This window comes from Camelus ferus, chromosome 1 (assembly GCF_009834535.1).
Source record: "Camelus ferus isolate YT-003-E chromosome 1, BCGSAC_Cfer_1.0, whole genome shotgun sequence".
Classification (NCBI taxonomy): domain Eukaryota; kingdom Metazoa; phylum Chordata; class Mammalia; order Artiodactyla; family Camelidae; genus Camelus; species Camelus ferus.
In genome coordinates this window covers 105,169,015-105,189,201 of record NC_045696.1, presented here as the reverse complement: position 1 = coordinate 105,189,201, position 20,187 = coordinate 105,169,015, and the positions used below count along the sequence as shown (strand labels likewise).

At 46.8% G+C, this 20,187-nt stretch overlaps 1 protein-coding gene across 1 annotated transcript in view; it reads right to left on the bottom strand.

Annotated features, from left to right (window-relative positions):
• The window catches only part of NMNAT3 (nicotinamide nucleotide adenylyltransferase 3), a 103,003-nt gene extending 85,479 nt beyond the window's left edge, over positions 1–17,524 (bottom strand). The window contains exon 1 of the mRNA XM_032487483.1: positions 17,244–17,524. The gene's annotated coding sequence lies outside the window, so the exon portion shown is untranslated. The remainder of the gene's footprint in view (positions 1–17,243) is intronic.
• Between the last annotated feature and the right edge of the window lie 2,663 nt (positions 17,525–20,187).

The window sequence follows — 20,187 nt, the reverse complement described above, 5'->3', positions numbered from 1 at the left end:
TAATAAATCACAATCATCATAAATCAATAATACGAATAATGCCCACAGCTCGAAGTTACTCAGTGTACTGTGCAGTAGGCACTTTGTAGTTTGTTTTGGCAGCACCGACACCGTGCATGTGACTACACCGTCCTTTGTGTTATCTGTAATCTTTGCAAACATTGTGCAGAGAAGTACGTGTGATCATTTTGTTTCTGACAGGGCTGCTGAAGCTCAGGGCTCATCCAAAGTTAAGGTCCCTGGAGATGCAGAGCAAGGCTCCTCTCTGAGCACAGAGACCGGGTCATTTCACTCCCCACTTCCTTAGAGGTGCAGAAGCCAGCAGGGGACCAGACCGCCCCTCCACCCAAGCCCTGGGCTCTTTGGTATTCAAGACGGGCTCATTCATTTTGGCAGGAAACAATAGCTGTAATCAGCACATTAACCATCCTTTAGTTATAAATCCTTCCCTCAAGAGTAAATGGTTCGCCTTTCTGGGAATCTCAAGATCCTTGCGTGAGTAAGGAAAGGTGAGAGCACGTTAACTCTACCCTCAATAGCAAAGGTAACGGGGACTCCAAAGTCTGGCAGGGTGTGTGTGTGTGCATGGAAGTGTGTGTGTGTGCGCAAGTTCATGCAGTGGGGAGTGTGCTGTGGCTGTGTTGGGTTGTGTGTCATGGTGTCATGGAGGGGTCTGATGGAGGATGGGTCTCTGGGGTGTCTCATGGGAGGTGTGCGGTGGATATGGGGAAGTCAAGGGCAGGTGACAGAGGAGCTATGAAGCCCTGTGTGCACTGGAGGGGGGTTCTTGAGAGCTCTGCTGTGGAGTGTGCTGTTAGAGGGTGATGTGGAGGGTGCTGTGCAGTTGCACTGTGGGATGTATCATGGGGGGGTGCAGTGGGGGTCTGCTCTCGGGTTGCAGTTGGGATGTGTCACCATCTGCCTCCACAAGGATTAGGTCACCAGCCACTACAGTCACTGACCTTAACACTCCCTGAAAGGAGCTCAGGGCGGAGATCAGGCATGAGGCACTGCTGTGCTCTGGGAAGACTGGCAGAACAGGCCAGTTTTCAGGAGAAAATTTCATGAACCCCAATCTTGCATCATCCCACATGGAGAAAAGCACTGAAACCATCAACCAAGATGTCTATTCCTTGTGTCTGGCAGCAACCTTCTACTGAGATGTGTGCCTGATTACATGAACCCTTGGCCAAAAATCACATACACACTTGGTCTCACCCCTTACCTCTTTGAAACAGTTCCTCAGAGCTCTCTGAGAAGACGTCTCCTGGGAAGTGTCAGTGTCAGGAAGACACTGAATAAACTCAACTCACAGCACTTACATCGTACATTTTCCCCCAAGTCTCTTTCCAGATGTCTTGTGGTGTTGTGCTGTGGAGGTGTATCGTGGGTATGGGGGTGTATCGTGGGGTGCACTGTTGGGGGGTGCACTGTGGGGGTGTGCGGAGTACTGGGAGGACCCTGCAGCTAGAGAGCTGCCTCAGGTCCCTGGTCAGTGCTGTGGGGCACCCTAGACGGCCCGAGACCAGGCCTGAGAAGGCCACTCTTGCCCACTGCACCTGCCTGGTCCCCATGATGGGAAGCTTATGCCTCAGCACCCCACCTCCCCCACCACATCCCCAGGCTCCGGATGCCCAGGGAGACACTGGGGTGGCATGTTCTGGAGTTCTGCTGGTTGGAGGAGCCCGGGAAGCCCCTTTCTTCCTCACCCACTCACACCTGCCTTTCAGTGGCAGGGTCCAGATGCTATTTTCAGGTCACATCTGACACAGCCTCCACACAGCCCCTCCCAGGGAACACTCAGGACACAGCGCCGTGAGAGGAGGGAGTGCCCTTGGCTTTCTCCTCTTGCAGGGGGACCAGCACAGGGAGCCACAGTCCTCTCTCCCAGAGCAGCAGCCTCTCTTAAGGACCCTGCCCTTCCACGCCTGGCTCAGCCCTCCGATCGACCATAGGAGCCATTGGAATGGCAGATGCCAGAGGGCTCAGGCATGTGCGGGAAGTACTTGTTTGCTGTTTTGAATGTAGATGCCATTTTCCCCTCAATCTTTAAAAGGAAAGATGTTCAAACATACCACAAAGTTGAAAGAATTTAAAAATGAACACCAGGATATTTCCCACCTGGGCTCTAACATTCATATTTTATTATGTCTGTTTTATGTTTTATCATATATCTAGCTCTCCCTCCATTCGTCAATCCAGCTTACTTTTTTGATACCTTTCAAAGTAAGCTGAAGACAGCAGCACACTTCTCCCTGAATGCTTCAGCACGCATACCACTGACTGGAGTTCAGTATTGGTTTAGTGTTCTTTTTCCTTTTTTTTGGAACATAGAATGAAATGCACAAATCTTGAGGGTACCTAGTCAATGAATTTTGACAGATGCATGCACCCATGTTACTCCATCCCCTACCAAGACACAGAACATCCTATCGCCCCAGGAAAAGCACAGCTCTAGAGACTCATAAAATGTGAGGGAATGCCACAACTTTAATATGTTTGTTTTTACAGGTGTGTTCCTGTATCTGGCCTGTGAAACTAGATTCCCTACATGAAGAGGATATATAGTTGCTTTAAAAAAATTTTTTTTGGGGGGAGAGGTTATTAGGTTTACTTATTTATTATTATTATTATTATTTTAATTTAATGGAGGTACTGGGGATTGAACCCATGACCTCATGCATGCTAAGCATGAGCTCTACCACTGAGCTATACCCTCCCCTCATAGTTGCTTTTTAAATAAGTTTATTTACTAAAAAAAAAAAAAAGAAAAAAGAAAAAACCTTTAAAGAAATAGTAAATATACAGGGGGTAAAGATAGGGAAAAAAATCATGAGATTTGTACGCAATCCTGGATACACATTCAAATCACCTGGGAGCTTTAAAAACACTGATGCCTGGGTCGCCACCTCCAGAGCCTCTCGCATAACTGGCCAAGGTGTATCCAGGCATCCATAGGTTGAAAAAGCTCCCCAGGTGATTCTAATGTGCAGCTGGGCTGACAAGAACAGCTTGGAAAGCCTCCAAGCGTGGTTCCTGGGCTGGCGGGTATCACATCACCTGGACGTTTGTAGGACGTGCAAATCCTTAGGCCCCCCTCCAGACCTACTGAGTCAGAAACTGGGGCTGGGCCCAGCAGTCTGGAGCTTCACAAGCCCTCCAGATGTGCCTGACAGTGCTCAAGTTTGAGAACCACTTCTCAAGGGGCGAGGGCCACAAATTCTAAAAGCAGCCTTCATTTAGCTCCCAAGACTGAAGTCTGTGCCATCATGGTACCTACCTGGCCAAAGTCAGTCAGCTCTGCCTGATCCAGCCTCTGGAAAGCCCTTCTCCTCTCTGGGACAGAGAGGGAGCATGGAGGCCAGGTGGTGAGCAGCCTGCTGACCAATTACCAAGGCGATGACATCCTAGGGTCCACTGTGTCTTAACCTCAATTAATACACAAACCAGCCCCTAGAAAATCCACTGTTGACTGTAATTTTATTTTCACCATGATTTTTGATTATCACTGACCTCCTTCCACTCCATTACCCTTGTTAATTGAGAATTGACTATGCAGTTAAAATGAATGTTTCCTCCACTAACAGAGCTGTACCGGATTCATCTTAGAGTCCCTCGCAGCTCAAAAAATGTGATGAGTCTACAGGTATATTGATCTGATACAATTCATTTCACCTGGAATTTATGAAATTACCACTCAGAGGTCACCTATTACGCATTCCAATGTCCAAAGTCTAAAGGGAAGAAAAAGAGGGTTAGTGGAAGAATAACATTGTATTTAGAGAGCTAAGCCAGTACATTAGCCAAGTCTGGCCTCTTGGCTGCCAGTGATGTCTGTATTAAAAGATGCTCAGCCCAGTTCTACAGATTTGGCAAAGACTCTGAAAATATTGAAAAGATAAGGTAAGAACAAACACTCTAAGGGTTGCTTCTCTTCACCAGCTGGTTATTTTGATAAGGAAAAATGCAAAGAAAGAGGAGGCTACTAGAAGGGAAAAAAAAAAAAAGAGGCTAATGGAAGATCAGGGAATCTGATTATCTCTTCCAATGCTAAGTTTGAAAAATGGAATTTTCACATACAAACAAAGAGATTACAGGATTTGCCAAAGAAAATGTGCTAAGGAGTCAGCAGCAACAAATGGAATTCCTATTAAGTGTATGTATCGGGAGATGTTGGACAAAACACCACGGTCGTTTTCTCGTATCATATAACACAGAGGAGTAATGCCACTGCGAAGGACAAATCAGCCCGCCTGAGGACAGTCACACACTGCGAGGACTCTCTCCATAATCAGACATCAAAAAAGACTCCAGCTGCCTCGTAGTTACCTGACTGGGGACTAACTACAAATAGCCTGGGCAGGAGCAACTACAACTGGGAAAGCCAGAATCCAGGCAACTGCGTGACTTCCTCTGGGAGCCCGCCCCCTCGGAGGACCGCCCCTGCCACGCCCCTCCGCCTCTCCCTCCCAAGCTCTTTCTTTGTGGGTCTTTTGAGTGCAGAGCTGTCTAATTCAGCCTAAGACCGAGTACAATCTAAGACCTCAGTGAATGACTTAAAAAAAAACTTTATTATAAAAAATTACATCATACGGAAAGTAGAAGAAATAGTGTCATGGACTGCAATGCAGCAGTCTCCAAATGATCATTAACACATTTCCATGTTTATTTAACCTTTTTTCCCCTGGAAGTATACTGAAGTACACATATTATAAACACCATGACACTTCACCTCTAAACACTTCAAAAATAAAGGACACTTTCTAAAGCAAGGACACTTTCTTACTTATTCATAACACCATGTTCACACCTGACAATATTTACAATTAACAAAAAGTCCTCAGTATCATCTAATACCAGTCTAAATGTCAGCATATGTCTATGGAAAGAGAGAGAGCAGATGTGAATGCCCCCACAAGGCCCCCAGGAAGCAGATGGGCCGAACTCGTCCCACATGGGGGCTCCATCATTCTCAGAGGTGTAGGAGGGCGGAGGGGCATCCCCTCGAGTGAGGGCCTCCTTTTGGAGACTTCAGGCACCTCGCTCCCAAAGTTCCATTGCATCCAAAACCCCTCCAGTCAGCCTTCTCCCACCCAGTGACCAGTCTTGTCCAGGAGGCTGGATCTGGAGTCAGACGATCCTAGCTGTGGTCACTGACTACACTGGCTCTCCCACTGACAAACTGACCCAGAGCAAGATGCCTGGGCTTTTGGGGCCTCTGTTTGCTCCTCTGTAATATGGGAAATTAGGCCTGCCTCAGAGGGCTGTCATGAAAACGGAAAGGGTCAGTGACACAGGCTCTGTCACAGAGCGCCTAGCACACTGCTGGGCCGTAAGGAGCTCACGAAGTTCCACTGCTGCCCCAAGGGAGGGAGTCATCACCTCTAGGCCATAAAGGCAGCCCAAGGCATGAGGCTGAGTGTCAGAGAGGGTTCCTGGGCTGACCAGGAGATTCCATGAAAACTGGGCTTTGGCCTTGGCCTCCTGACGTACACCCATGAAGCGGCAGGACAGGGTGACAGTTTCAGTGACAGACTGAGGGAGGACCCCCTTAGACCTCAAGTGGTAACTGCCACAGAGAGATAAGGCTACAAATGAAATTAGAGGAGGTGGAACACAGGCTATCCAGGAACCTGTTCTCAGTCACCCTCCCCTGCTCTTCTCCCTCCTCAGCACAGGCCTCCTCTGCACAGCGTGGATACCGAGATCCCTGCGCCAGGCAGTGGGGAAACGAGCTTCACCGCGACAGCCCATGACCTGTGGGAGCCCACCTCCAGTGAGAGGAGGCAGGTAAGTGCATGATGGAAGGAGATGTAAGGCCCTGTGGGAAGAGGATACATGTAACGAGTGAGAGCTCTCAAGGAGGCTTGCTAGTCTACTGTCCCACGTGAAGGACGGCGTGTGGATGTCACGCACTGCAGGGACATCTGTCACAGCGAAAGACTACGAACAGCCCGGTGTCCACCCATACAGAGCTGGTGGAGTAAACCCGGGTAAAGTTGCTCAGTGGAATACTGTGCATTTGTAAGAGAATGGGGGGAAGGGAGGAGGGAGAGGAGAGAAAGAAGGTGGGAGGGGGAAGGGAGAGGAGGGAGAGAACGCTCTATGTACTGATAAGGAAATCTCTCTCAGACATATTGTTAAGAAAAAACAAAAAGCAAAGAGCAGAACAGTGAGTATAGAATACTATGTTTTGTATAAGAAGGGTGAAATGTAAAAATAGCTATAAACTCTAAAAGGATATAAAGAAACATAATAGTGGTTGTCTATGGGGAGGTAGGGGTATGGGATATGGGATGAGAAAGACCATTTTCATTGTACACATTTTATTTTTCATTTTATTTATTTATTTATTTATTTACTTACTTACTTACTTATTTTTAATTGAGGTACCATCAGTTACAATGTGTCAATCTCTGGTGTACAGAACAATGTCCCAGTCGTACATAACATTTTATTTTTTCTTAACTTTCCATTCATGTAAATATGTTACGTCTTCAAAAAAATTTTTTTAATAAAATGTAAAGCTCCTGTGACATTTAGGGTAGTTCACAGAGGGATAGGTTAGACATGTTTGGGGACTGTGGCTAGATGCATTTCCAGCATGGTTACAATGTGACACTGATGTGCATTCCATTGAGAAGCAGGTCTATGTTGCATCCCTCTGCAGCCAGGGCAGGCCAGTAAATACGGCAGAAGTGATGCTATGAGACTTCTGAGGATGTGTCATGAGAGGTGACGAAGCTTCCACCCAGTCCTCTTGGGATGCCTGTTCCTAGAGTCTAGCTGTCATGCCATGAGGAACCGAAGCCATGACAAGGCATTCCAGCCAACAGCCTAGTCGAGGTCCAGCCGCCAGGCCCTGAGCGAGGGGCCTTCTGAGACGGCTCCAGCCCCAGCCACCAACTAACTGCCACTGGATGAGAGCCCTGGGGTGGGAGGACCTGCCTCTCTGAGCCCAGTCAAGCCCCAGAACTGGGAGAGACAACAATCAAATAACTGTTTTCTTCCAAGCCCCTAAGTGATGAGGAGCAGTTCTTGGTTTGTGCCCTTGTCTTACACTGAATTTTCAAAATGGAAGCTTTCTGACATTCTTAGAACAGTTTACCTAAAACCCCAAGGAGGGAACAGAAACTGCCCAGGGTGGGGGCAGGGGCCAGGTATTTAGTTGGCCCTGTGAAAGTAGGAATAGTCCAAACAAACAAAACACATGACTCTGGGTGCCTAGGGGGACCACAAGAGGCACCATGTAGCAGGCTGCTGATATCAAGGTCTGGGCTCCAGAGAGGGGATGTGATGGAGATGAGGATGCAGGAGGCATCTACGTAAAGGTGGTAGTTAAAACCCAGGGGGTGGGGGAGGGGGATGAAATCATCCACATGGAGTGGACGGACAAGACCCCAAGGTAAGAGCCCTGGGGATGCCCCCGCTGAGAAGGCCAGCAGAAGAAAGGGAGCAGGAAGAAGTCAAACAATCATCATCAGGGAGGGAGGAAGAAAACGCAAGAAAGAAGAATACAAGAGGTGTCAGATTTTGCAGCGAAGATACAGAGAGCCCAGAAGACGTGGCAACGCAGAGGTCACTGGTGACCTACTTATAGTCATCCTGAAGGGGTGGGAAAAAATGGAAATATCAGTGCATTCCCATCAATACAAGTCACTTCAGCCAAACTTGATGAGGTCAAAGAGCAAATAATTCAAGGCTCCCTGTTTTTTCTTCTGAGCAACATTAGAGGAACAACAGGAAGAAAGGAAAAAATAAAAATGCACAAAATAGAAGGAAAAAAGGAGGGGAGACAAACACTGACAAATTGAGTAACTACTGTCTGCATGACAAAGAGGTGACTAAAAAGGCACGAGCTGATAAAACCAACTGCCTCTTGAATACATCTCTCTTTTTTTTTTTTTTGAGAGAGAGAGATTGTGGAAGATTCCTTTGCTGACCATTCAGACCAGTAGCAAGGCTGGGTAAAGAAGTGTGCAACAGCATCGGGGAGTCTACCGGCTTCATGTAGTGAGCCGGTACTGATGTAAGGCAGTGGCTGCCAGAAGCACGTTGTACAGGAGGATGCAGGCTTGGGTATCAGGGAGTGATGTCTGCTGTGAGCACAGGACCCAGGAATTTGGCACTGACACCGAGCATTCGCCATCTATGTCTTTATGGTATGCATACTGAACCATACCTTAAAGGGAAATGGCCTTATTTCTCTAAAATACCGGGATCTTGAATCCTTTCTATGTAAATACTAAAATGCCCATAACTCAAAGCTTATGAAATTTCACCACTAAATCTTACTGAGCATGCTACTGGAACAATTTTAAATCACCTCTTGGAGTAAGGCCTTCATTTGTAGTAACAAGTATGCCAACAGACAATAACAATAAATACAGGGAAATGTTTCTAGAATCTGCACTATGCCCCCAGATTTCTGCCATTATTTCTCCTGCATGCATAGAAAAAACAAGCAAATAAAATGGACTGCGACTCCAACTACAGAGTGAATTAAGTTGAAATGTCAGCACAACCAAATTGTACGCCTCGATTGTTAACAGATATTTTGATAAAGAGCTTACTAGATCTTTAATTGGAGATGGAGTGTTTGTATATAAAGGCAATGACCACAAAACATTTATCACAGTGCCTAAAGCTGGAAGTACATTCTCCCCCATCCTCTGGTATTAGTATCAGTGTGGTGAATCCGGTATTAATATTAAAACATGGCATTGAAGACATAATCATGGGTTGATACAGATGAGGTTATACAAAACAGAAACAGACTCATAGACATAGAATACAAACTTGTGGTTGCCAAGAGGGCGGGGGGTGGGAAGGGACAGACTGGGATTTTAAAATGTAGAATAGATAAACAAGATTATACTGTATAGCAAAGGGAAATATATACAAGATCTTGCGGTAGCTCACAGAGAAAAAATGTGACAATGAATATGTATATGTTCATGTATAACTGAAAAATTTTGCTCGACACTGGAATTTGACACAACATTGTAAAATGATTATAAATCAATAAAAAATGTTTTAAAACAAAACAAAAACAAAAACAAATGAGGTTAGATGTTTTTTCCCAGTGAGTTTTTCTTTTAGGATCATCTTCATGTACTTGCAAAATAACAGAAAAAAAATCAAGCTACAACAGAGGGGGAAGCATTGCCATGATAAAGATACATCTTATATACTCAGGCTCTCTTAGAGCACTGGGTTTCAAAGTGCACGGCTGCAGAACACTAGTGTTCTGCCACTTCAGACAAATACGGGTAGTCTAGCCCAGTTCACGGGGGAAAATACGGTAATGTTCTTAACTCAAAGAAGTTTTCTTCCCATAATTTTACATTAACTTTTGTGGTTGGTTACTACTTAATGTAATTTTCAATTGAACACAAACGGGTCTCCGACTCAGCACAGAATCAGGGACTTGGTTATTCCCAGTTTAGTGCACTGATGATGTTTATGGTGTTTAGGGAAGATGCTGTCAATGCTGTGCCCTGAGTTCTCAGGACTCATCGTTTTAGACCAAGCCGGCTTGACTTCTGTGTGTGGACATCTTCATCCCTTTGCCCTGATGTTTTTTTTGTTTTTGTTTTTGTTTTTTTTACCTGGTGACTGGAGGCTGCCAGAGAATTCCAGAGAATTCATTGCCCCCTAATGAGCAATGGTGTATATATACCCAGCCACCAATCCCCATGAAAGGTTAATTCTGGGATGGGTGCTCTATGCTGGCTGCTGGAGACCCCCAGCAGGTTTAAACTCTGGTGGTCCACACTGGTGACCTGCTGGATGATGTGCTTCTCTGGCTCATTTCCCTACTTCTTTATGTGGGATCTCCTCCCAAATAAATCACGCAGACTGGAATCCTTGTCTCAAATAAGGACACGTGTCGTGATTTCCCAATGTATGGTAATCGTGTTCAAGAACTGCTGCTTTAGGATGTGCCATTGGCCACACACTAGGCCCCTGCCAGCACTGAGCAGCAGAGGATGCATGGGGACAGGGCTGAGTCAGGGAGGGGCTGGTATTAAGAATGTAAACTCTAGTCCCCGAGGTGCTGGAGTACCAAGGCCTGAGCAGGACAAGAAGCCCCAGTGATGTAGGGCTGCCCGAGGCCAGTGCTGATCTAAGGAGCGTGTGCGTGCGTGCATGTGTGTGCGTGTGCATGCGTATGCATGTGTGTGAGATGGGGGCAGAGTTTGAAACAACCAAATGAGGACCCAAAGGTTGCAAACCCAAACTCCCCATCCCCACCCCACCAGTGAGGACCAGGTAGGGAACAAGGACGAAAGAGACTGGCAGAGGGTCCTGAGGCTACAGGGCAGGGAGGGGAGGAGCTTTCTCTAACGTAAAAACTCTGAGAATTGGAGTCTTCAGGGCCAGAGGGAGCCTATCTGTGGGCAACTCAGCCAGTGGACCCCTGATCAGAGACACGGAGGTCGGGAGCCAAGCCCGGTGTTAAAAATTGTTTAGAGAAAGATTTAATCAGAGGGGCATGGGTATAGCTCAGTGGTAGAGCACATGCTTAGCATGCACAGGGTCCTGGGTTCAATCTCCAGTACCTCCATTTAAAAAAAAAAAAAAAAGGCAATCAAACAAACAAAAAAGATTTAATCAGGATAAGGTTTCGAATGCAGTGACCTCAAAACTGCAAACACAGCATAAAGATCATTACTTAACTTGCCTCATTTTAGGATTTAAAAAAAGTTATAGGAATAGTAAAACAACATAGAAAGTTTAAAATATGAAAAAAGTTATTCATTGTTCTACTCTTCAAATGCGATTCTTATCCCTTTGGGGCATCCTTTACAGCCTACTTTCCTGAACACATCTTTCATGAAATGGTATTCTGTTCACTGAGCAAGTAGTAACTTCCTGCATTACTAATCTTTATATGTTTAAATACTGCATAATATTCCACCAACATGGTGTTCTGTAATTTGACTCTCCTCCTTTATTCTATATTCTAGTCACTTCTAAGTTTTCACCATTATAAATAAAAACGTATCTTTATACAGTGGCATTTTCCACTTTTCAAATTATTTTCTTAAGACAGAATTCCAGAAGCAGCCAAAAGGTAGTGGCAATTCAGTGACACCTGAAACAGGAAACCCCCTATTGTCTTTGGTTACTCACAAAATATAAAGTAGGTAATGGACACTGGCATCCTTTTCCTTACAAAAAATATATTAAGACAAGATTTATGCTGTACACCAGAAATCGACACAACATTGTAAACTGACTATACTTCAATTAAAAATATATATATATATACAAAACAAGAGATAATATTGACCAATAGGGAGGGAGGGAGTATGTGTACATATGTGTGTGTGTGTGTGTGTGTGTGTGAGTGTGTGTGAGTGTGTGTGTATGTTACTACACAGAAGAAGGCCAGATGGGAGAATTAAAAAGCAAAGCAGTCTTTAATACTAAGTATAGGGTCTATGCAATCAACACCTACTTCAGATCTTTAAAATGAACATTTTAAAGTCAGTAAGAATTTCAAGTTAGACTCCTGCATGCTAATTCATGCAACAGGCATTCTGTCCTAATGATCACCTGCTCAGAGAGAAACTTCTAACCTTTTGAAGCCTACTGTTTACCTGGCCTGGTGGGATTCCCTTACTGACACTGACATTCATTCCTCTCCCATATGCCACTTACTGAGCCCAAATTTGGCTTAGTTTGCTTCACTTGTTTTCATCATTTTTCCCCGCGCCCTCAAATGCCTCCAATTGCAAACCTTTTTCAGTGAGCAGACTGGCTGACAGCAGAGCCGCTGATGGCTGTGGCAGGGGGCAGTTAGGCTGAACCTGTTGGTCAGGCTTGCTCCCCATGCCTCTCTTCCAGACACTGTGACTAGGTGGGAAGGACAGGATTCCAGACACTAACCCCTCACACATCTGCCTTTAATACATTAAGCCTGCAAGTTGGTTCCCACACTCCTACCTGGGCTATGTCCTGCCCTGACAGTTCATTTCTATAACAGGAAGCAAAGGGAGGGGGGTGCTGACAGAAGGCGGAAGGCAGGTAGGAAGATTGGCTCTAATTTAAAACCATCTTAGGAGCTCTAAAGAGTTCCAGGCTGACGGATGGGCACATTTACTCCTCAGAACCCTTTTCATAAATACCTACCACTTAACATGCACTTCCAAGAGGCATAAATACCATTGCTGCGTGTCAGCCTTATGCGAGGGAGATTTTCAGAGCCACTTCTTTTCTCCATGGCTCAGAGCCACACGATTACAACCTTATTAGAGCCGTACCCTGAGAATACAGCAATCAGCCCCACCCCACCTAGACCGGCACGAGGCCTTCTCAATGTCTGCTCCGCGATGCGAGTTTCCTTCCTTTGCTCCGGGGAAGGTGGAAGCTCACCTTTCGTAATAAGGTCTACCTCTGAGGCAGGTGGGGACAGAAGAGGTATTCTGTCATTAGCACTGGCCAGATGAATAAAATAACTCTCCAATAACATTCAGTCATGGAGACAGAATGCTTCCTGGGGCTGTTTGGATCATGTCTTATTTAAAACTGGACTTTAGTATTACTTTCTCCTTGTTTTCAGAGGAAGTGAATGGGCTTGCAAGCAGGTGTGGTGTCCCCCTGGAGGATGCTGGTTCCTCACGAGGGACCTCACAGGGACGGCATGGCTCTGCTGGGGTAGGTCGCTGCCATCTCGCCCTGCCTCAGCTGTGTGCAGACCAGTGGTCCCCCCAGCCTGGATGGCAGAAGTGAGCTCTGCCCTTCTTTCCCCCTGAATGGTCACTGGATGCAATGTGATGAGATCCGTGCTGGAACTGCAGTCTGGTGTACCCAGGGGTGTCAAAGGAGAAAAAAAAAAAACAGGTTCTCAGTGGACCTGTCACTCAGAAGGGAGGGAGCTTCGATGTCCATGGCACCAGATCTACTTTCAGGTGAGCTGGACGCCCATTTACGGCCAGCACCCAGCATGAGAAGTAGGATGCTGAGAACTAGAGCATCCAATGGGACACCAGCCGAGGAGGGGCTCTGTAACTCTAAAGGGTCAGGAAATTGGAGCGTGAGCATTATTCTCCCTTTCTGAAGCCAAAGCATGATGACTTTTCAAAGCACACATTCTTTTAAGATTACCTTGGCCACATGAAACATTGTTTGCCAGCATTTATAGAAAAATAACATCCAATGGTCTTGAAAGGTATATTTATAATTGAGTCTAAGCCTCTAACCAACGTTTAGGGGCCCACTCTATCTAGACTGATACTGACTACATTTCTGTATCTGTCCCACCTCTACACATTCTTGTGACATGCTGGGCTTCGCCTTCATGGCAGTTAATCCAGTTTCTAATTTGATGCTGTGTGAGTGTTCATGTGCTTAATTCCATCTTTATTAATAATCTGTCTTGTGATGTCTTTGGGGTTAATGAGGGTCAACACTGTGTCATTTGTCTCAGCATTTTAATCCCCAGGACACTGCCTGAAGAACATATAGAAGGAAGAAAGGGGGAGAAGGAGGGAGGATAATGAGCCAAGTACAGTGCTGGGTACTAGGGATGCTTGGTCTAATAGCTGTGGAAGGGCTTACAGTCTCGTAAAGAAGGTAATTCCAGGGCAGCTGGAGAAGGGATGCCTGGCAGAGGTGCCCACTGGGACTATGGGAATGCAGGGTCGATTCAGATAGGCTTCCCTGCAAGAGGCAGGTGATGCAGGGATTCTGGCTTTAGGAGCAGTTCTGGTCAGAGGCAGGGACAGCAGGGAGGCACAGGGATACAGATCAGACTTTTACTGGGCAGGTCAGACCCAGGGATGGTGCTCCTGGGTGGAAAGGGCAGACGGCTCTGACTTCTAGAAGACATCCCATCTTCATCCAAGGCACTTTCACCCAAAAACCCAGTACTGAGAAACTGAGATTTCCCCAGATTCACACTAGGGACAGAATGCCTTTCTATTCCTAGTTCCTGGATTGGCGCTGTGGGTCTATGTGCACGTGATGAGGGAATCATGAGTCCACTGTGGTTTGTTAAACACACCGTGCAGAACTGCACGGCTAAACAGTGGGGCAGGAGCCGCCGTCCTGAGGCCTGCCCTGCAAAATGGGATGTCTGTCTTTACCAGGGAACTATGATAAACGAGCAAAGACAGACACTGGTCAGGATGAGCCACTTTATTTAAAAGCTTCAACAGCCCAAAGTGGTTTAACATAGATGCAAGGAAGATTTATCTAGATGATAAAATACCTGAACTAGAAAGGCACATAAATTATAATTTTACAGTTTTTTTTCCTTTCAAGATTTCAGAGTCAAGTGCCTTAAGTAGTGAATGAAATGCACATAAAGCTGTCTGGTTAGTGTCTGCAGAGCGCCTCTGCTTCCAGATGGGACTGAGTTCAGAATCAACACCACCCATCTGTGTCTGTGGCCTTCGGTTTCCTCATCACAGTGGATAGCATTGGGAGGATTAATAAATAAGTAATCATAACAGCAGCTATCATTGATCAAGTACTTACCATAACTCGAGCAGTGCACTGAGGACAGCATTCCATATACATACATATATGATCATTACTTAATGCTCAATACAGCCCTATGAGTTAGGTACAATGATTCTCATCTTGCAGATGCAAAACTGAGCTTCAGAGGGTTTCTGTGAGGTCACACACAATTTCATCTGACTCCAATGCTGCAATGTTCACCACTAAGCTGACACATACGTGAAAACGCTTGGCCCCTAGCAAGGGCTTAAAAACATTAGTTATCTTTCCCTATCTTCCTACTCCTGTCTTTGAACAGCACCCTTACACACAGGGATGTTTGCCCTGAGGTTCATTCATCCACTATGGACCCAGTATTCTGCTGGGTACAGGGTTTACAGAATTGGATTCCACAGCTCCTGGACCAGTCTCAGGCAATTACCATACCCAAAGGAGGGCAGGGGTCAGCATGGGGGCAGGAGCAGCCCCTCACAGGGAGCCCACACCCATCTGTGGGTTAAAGACAACCTGAACAAGACAATTGTAGATCATTTGCCACCCTAGTTCCCCTCCCCCCATGCTTTTGCCGTGTTTTCTTTAGCCTGAATTTTCAGGCCTTTTGACAGCTTGGCTTCCTGAGAGGCCCTTTATCATGCAGCACACCCCTCTCTCCCGCCAGGGCTGATGATTTCTGGTGAAACCACTACAACAGATAACCCAACTCTCCCACTAATCACCCTGCACAGGCCCTCAGAACCACCCCCTCACCCCACCTCCCACCCTCTGCCTGCCTCATTTCACCAATTTTTGCCCAGAATAAGGAATAATAGCAGCAGTAGCAGCAGCAGCAGCAGCAGCAGTGACTTCTACAAGGCAGGCACTGCTCTGTGTATTTTAGGTACATTAACTCATTAAGTCCCCATAATAATGCTCTGATGTAGGCACTATTATTACTCCTATTTTAATTCATTTAGAGGAAGAGGGAGGGAGGTAATATTTCTTTAGGGCCAACTAGAGGCCAAGTACTGTCTACAGCCTGCACAGTCAGGTAAGAAGTGACCTGCCTAGGCTCAGGTACAGAGCTGGGAAGTAACAAATAAGGATCTGAACCCAGATCTGTGACAGCCCAGCCTAGGGCTCCCTGCTGCTCTCTGCAGGTGCATGGTCTGCCAGCTGAAACGGAGTGGCTGCACAAAGCCTGCCCTCTCCTTCTCTCCCTCCAGCACTTTCTGTTAACACCTGTCCTGTTTTTTTTTACCCCTCCCCACAAACATTGCCAAACTCCTTTCAACTATGTTCTCCCACTCTCTGGGTCTCCCTGCCTCTTTTCATGGAGAATCCATGTTTCCATCCAATTTCATGTTTCAAATTTCCAAGCTACACCAACAGTATAAACCGAGCCAAAGAAGGAATTGGCATCATTAAAGCCAATAAAATACACCAAGCAGATGCCAGCCAGGTGTTTTCTGAAGCCTGCAAATCTCTTCTAAATCCCTGGGGGTCCTGAGCGAGGGACGAGCAGGATTGCTGCCTCTTGGGAGTTTTCTGGCCAGATTTACAGGGTGATGCCACCAATGAAAGTAAGGAAGTAACTGATGCTCAGCTGAAGAGTGTGAGCCTTATGTTCTCAGGGGGCTCGTGGAGCTGGCAGCAACAGGTGAGGCTTTCTGGGAAATGCATACCTGGTCCTGGCCGGAAGCAGGGGGGTTTTCCCTGGCAAGTCCAGAGGGTCAGACCGTTTACTCTGGGCTCCTGGAGCACCACACCCACCAGGCTGGAACTGTCAGTGTACTTCACCTGGCGCACCCCATACCAGCTCCAGGAGGGCTAGGCCAGTGTTAAGTGGGCACCAGGTAAATATTTCAAGAATGAATGACTAAAGCAGTCATCATTTCAGAGAACAAGTTGAGAGATTCTACTCAGACGAGGAAACAGGACTCCAGGAGAGGGCAAGTGAGTTTGCCCAGAGGCCACACACTGTGTTCAGCCCAGATCAACAAGCTGCTCCGTCCAGGAACATCTCCACTTTTACTTCACTTATTACATGCTTGGAACACCACTAAAGTCATTTACATTCAACCTCTCAAACACCACTGGGAAAGAACAGTCCTGTTTTACAGAGGAAGTTAAGGTACTTGCTTTCCTCCCAGCCCTCTGTGGGCCGGCCCCACTGACCTTCCTTTCCTCAGATAAGCCACATTCTCTCCAACAAAGTGTGTCTGCTCTGTGGGTCTCCACCTGGGAACCCTGCCATTCAAACTGAAGTGTGAGCTCCAGCATCCTTTACAGTCGGGCACCACAGGCTGAACGCACTCCCGGGACCCTGCACCCCACACCTTCACAGCCCTTTCAGAGTTTGAACTTCTACACTTACGTGTGGAGACTACCTATTTGCTGTGGGTCTCTCCCACCAGGCTCCGAGCTCCACGGCGACGGGCACCTTCCGTTGGCCCGCCACTGTATCCCCACACTGAGCCCAGTGGCGGGCACTCAGCCGCACGCAGGACTTGTTGGATACTTATCTGTTTCTGTTGAGTGCACCGCAAGGGCGCTGAAGGTGGGGTCCGAACTCACTCGGCGAGGCTCGGGCCTGAGCCACAGGGGCGCTGGGGTTAGGTTGATAACGCTGTGGCGAGTACCGGCGGCGGTAGAGGGGGCCGTTCTGGGGTCCACCCGACCCAGGACAGGCTACCGAGCTCCGCGCCCGGACGCCACCTGTCGCCCTGGCGCCGGCCAGGTCTCGTGAGGGGAAAGGCGGGCTGACTAGGCCCGGCCCTGGCGGCGCTTACCTGCGCGTCGCGGGACTCCACAGAGGCGCTCGGTGAGCCTCGGGGGACTGCAGAGGACTGGGGACTTGGCCGCGCCGAACCCGGGCTCTCTCTCCGCCCGTGCCCGGCCCAGCACCCAAGGCCCAGCGGGGACCGCGCCAGGCCTCCGCACGCACCGCCCTTTTCGGTGGGGCAGCCCGAGACCTGTCCGCCCCGCCCCAACGCTGGGGGGCGGGGCAAAGACCAACTTGACCCCGCGCTAACGGGGCTCCCCGCGGTGGGCGGAGTCAGAGGGAAACAGCCTGCGCCGGGATCCCTCACTGGGGGCGGGCCCTAAGGAAACCTGGTCTGTGCTCCGCCCCTTTGCTCCAAGCCCCGCCTATTACCCGCCCCCCTTTCACTCCGGGCATTTTTGTGCCATGTGCCAGTTTGCATTTAATTTCTACATTTTTTATTCCATTTTATTTCTTATTTTTATTTAACTGTACTTCCTTTTTTAAAAGCTCGAATTAAAAAATATATCAAAGTAATGCATGAGCGCTTTTTACAAAATAAAATTATCGAGATGTTCCTATAATGAAAACAGGGCCCTCTCCCTTGTGCCTCACATACAGCCCTTTATATCCGTTCCTCCGCTGAGTTCTTTTAGTGGTTACCCCCTTGTCGCTAAAAAATAAGCTTACATGGCGGTTTCTTGATTTATCTATTGACTTTCTGCCATGTTAGATGAGGATTTACTCTCTTACTGTGCCCCTGCCTCCCTTCTCCTGACAAATTTACACCTCTGTTCTCAAGTTCTACCCTGGTGAGCTCTGAGACCTCAAACCAGGAGCAGATGAAGGTTTTCTGGGGCCTGAAGCTTATACAACTGTGGAGGGAGGGGGAGAGGAAGACTGTTTTAGAAAGCCCTACAGATTCAAGGCTCGAGAGTGAAAATTTATTTAGAATCAAAAAAGCAATCACAACAAAATCCTGGGGCCTTTGGAGATTCAGGTCCGTATCCTCTGAGATCTTCGCAGGTAATTTATTTCCTGAATTTGCTTCCCCAGAGTGGCCTGGCTTCCTCTGCCCACCCAGAACCTTCATAACTCTCCCCCCTCCCCCTGGGTGGGGGGCGCTGTGAAAGTGAGGATGCATCAGTTTCTGCCAATAGGATTTCCTAATGGAGTGAACCAAAGTGTGCAAAAAAGAGACATCAAGGTTGATGTCAGGGTTTTATGATTGCTGCACACCTAATTCCCAGCTTTTCCAGGTATTGGTGATAGGTTCTTAGCATGGAGTGTTTTGTAAAGCTGACTCTGAGATTCACAGCCCCTGCCTGGTCACCAGATCTTCACAGTGCTCCCATGAGGCTGGCTGGACAGGCATAGTGTCCCCATTTTTAGGAGGGTCTGTACTTGCCCCTCTTGTATTAGCCCAGGGAGTACATAGCTAGCACCCAATATGCGCACAGATGTAGGGGCTGGTCCCCGCTTCTTACTCAGATGGAAGAAGCAGTGTCTGGACCCTCCCTGACATCCCTTCTCTCCTCAGAGAGTTCAGCCCTTCCCCTTCCTCTGCTCTGCCTCCCGTCTCTCCTGCTCACTGCCCTTCCTCCCAAGTTCAGCTCCTGAGAATCAGGAGTAACTCCCTTCAGGTGTGAAGTGCGGCTCCACATGGTGACCTTGGGCAAAGTCACTTCTCCAAGCCTCAGGATCCTTCTCTGAAATTGGAGGTAACAGTATTTTGGGAAGCAGTAAGCGGCTTCATATCTATATGTACGGGGATAATTTTTCCTCCTTTTTAAAAACTCTATTTTTTTAAAAAACCCAGAAATTTTTTAAAAAATTAATTTTTTTGGTATTTTGACTGCCTGGTCTTTGTCGCAAAAATTCCTGTATATCTTGACTCCTCCCCTGCCTCTTTGGAGCAGTTTCCCTCAGAGCAATCTGAGAAGCTGTCATCCCAGGCTTAAGACCCCAGAAATGTCAGCCAAATAAAACATAACTCTCAACTTTTAGATTGTGCACTTTTTCAGCTGACACAAGTAATCCAGATTGGATTCCTCTGAAACTGGGAAGAATTGTGGGAGCAGAGAGAGAAAAAATAAAAAGGACTGGTTGAGATGCTTTACATAATCTGATTCTTAATTACAGGTGAGTAGACTGGGAACTTTTGCTATTTTACATTTGTCCCAATGTCTGTGTTAAATATTTAAGCGAAGTTTAGCTTGAAAGACTACATACTCATTTAAAAGTAGTAAGAAAAAAGTTTCCCCTAGTCATTTAAATAATTCAGAATGGTGTTCTGTGGCTTCTGTTACCATTTGAGGGCCCAAGATGGTAACTGCTTACCTGAAAATAGAGGCCTTGATCAAATATTTAAGATCTCACTTATTTTCATTTTCTTCATATTTTTTATTCCTGCTTCCCACTTTTTTTTTTAACCCATTCTGCAGGCACACAATTCACCCACCAAAGTTAATAGAAATGTCTCATGGATTATTAAATGCAGCTAAGCAATGAGCTTTTGCTAGAACAGAAGGCCAAACTGAGGCCACTTTGCTGTGCTAACAAAGTAATTTTTCCTTAAAGGTATGACCTATGAATTTACAGAGTCCTCTGTCCTGTATTCTGAAATCTTGTAAAACAGATGTATGTCTGCTGCAGAAGAGACTTTAAAGTGAAAACAAAGACTCCCTAAAAAACAGGTTTTACACTGATGCAATGAAGCAGTCTTAGAATCAAGAACAGTTGAAACCATAGAATTGGACAGTGGGTCTTTAAAATTCACAGCAGGATGACACAAAATAGTGCCTATTTGCTAAGGAAAACGTTGCACTCTGGTGTCACCAGCAGTGGAGTGATTTTGTTGAGCATCCACCTAGGCTTAATTGTCTAAGGAGTGTGCTGATAGCAGCTCCCCAATGCTATAAATTATTTTTCCTAATGGAGCTTTTATCGTCTACCCCTGTTGCTAAAACTCT